The sequence below is a fragment of the Colobus angolensis genome, unplaced genomic scaffold (genome assembly GCF_000951035.1).
Source record: "Colobus angolensis palliatus isolate OR3802 unplaced genomic scaffold, Cang.pa_1.0 Scaffold173, whole genome shotgun sequence".
In the NCBI taxonomy this organism is placed as follows: domain Eukaryota; kingdom Metazoa; phylum Chordata; class Mammalia; order Primates; family Cercopithecidae; genus Colobus; species Colobus angolensis.
Genome location: NW_012114855.1, coordinates 1009695 through 1010798, shown reverse-complemented (window position 1 = coordinate 1010798; position 1104 = coordinate 1009695).

Sequence of the window (1104 nt, the reverse complement as noted above, 5' to 3'; positions counted from 1 at the left end):
TGTTTTTCTCTACACGACAGTGCTTCAGACCCACAAAGGCAACACTCATACCCCCAACGCCTGCTTTTCTTCAGTCCAGGGGGCCACATTTTCCTCATTGGTTCTACAGGTTATGTTTTTATGGACGCTTTGGGATTCTGTTTTCTGTCTAGATGTGTTTGAGTTTGTTGATGCCATTTGAAAAATGTGCTGCTCTTGTTTGAATGCAGAGCCGCAGGTGTCTCTGAGTATCACAGAGGGACAGGATGCTCTCTTTATAGTGAGTGAGGTAGCTCTATTGATACAGTGGCAACCTACCTAACTCTCCACAACCACATCCTGCCGTGGCCAGGCTGACTTATGGCTTACTTCAATCTTTAAGTCATTACCAAAGTTCATGGGCTCTCTCAGTGCTCCCTCACCAGTATTTGAGCAGGTAATTTTTGAGCCTGAGGGGATTAGCATACATTTAGTCACAAGGAATAAAACGCCTTCTCTTTTTCTTGCTGAGGCTCTGGTGCAGTCTGGTTCCTGCTTACTTCTCATCTCCAGTCACTGTCCTTCTCACCTCTTCCACCCTCGTCCCTTGAGTCTGTAATTCCTGCAGCTCACCAAGGTCATTTTCAGCTCAGGAACCTGGCACAAGGCATTGCCTCAGCCAGGAAAGCTTTTCCCACTCTTATGATTTCTCAAGTCTGTCTCCTTCCCATGATGCAAGTCCTTCCCAGACCACAAACCATAAACTTCTAAGCAGTCTCTGCCCACCTACCTATGCTGCATTTCATCCCACTTCATAGCACTTATCACAATTGGTAGTTATCTCATTGATTAACTTGTGTAAGGTTGGTCTCCTGAACTAAATTGTGAGCTCTACAGAACAAGAACAGATACTTCTCTTTCTTGTTCATCTTTGAATCCCCAGCACCTAGCAGAATACATGATGTATGATAGAAACCAAATAAATATTTCTGAGTGAAAGAATGCATGTATGCATGAATGACTTTATTTCTGATGCATATAGTCTAACTGGATTTGGTTACTTTGATGGAAGCTCTACATTTTATTTTTCTTTTTACTTTTTTGTTTGAGATGGAGTTTCACTCTGTCACCCAGGCTGGAGTGCAG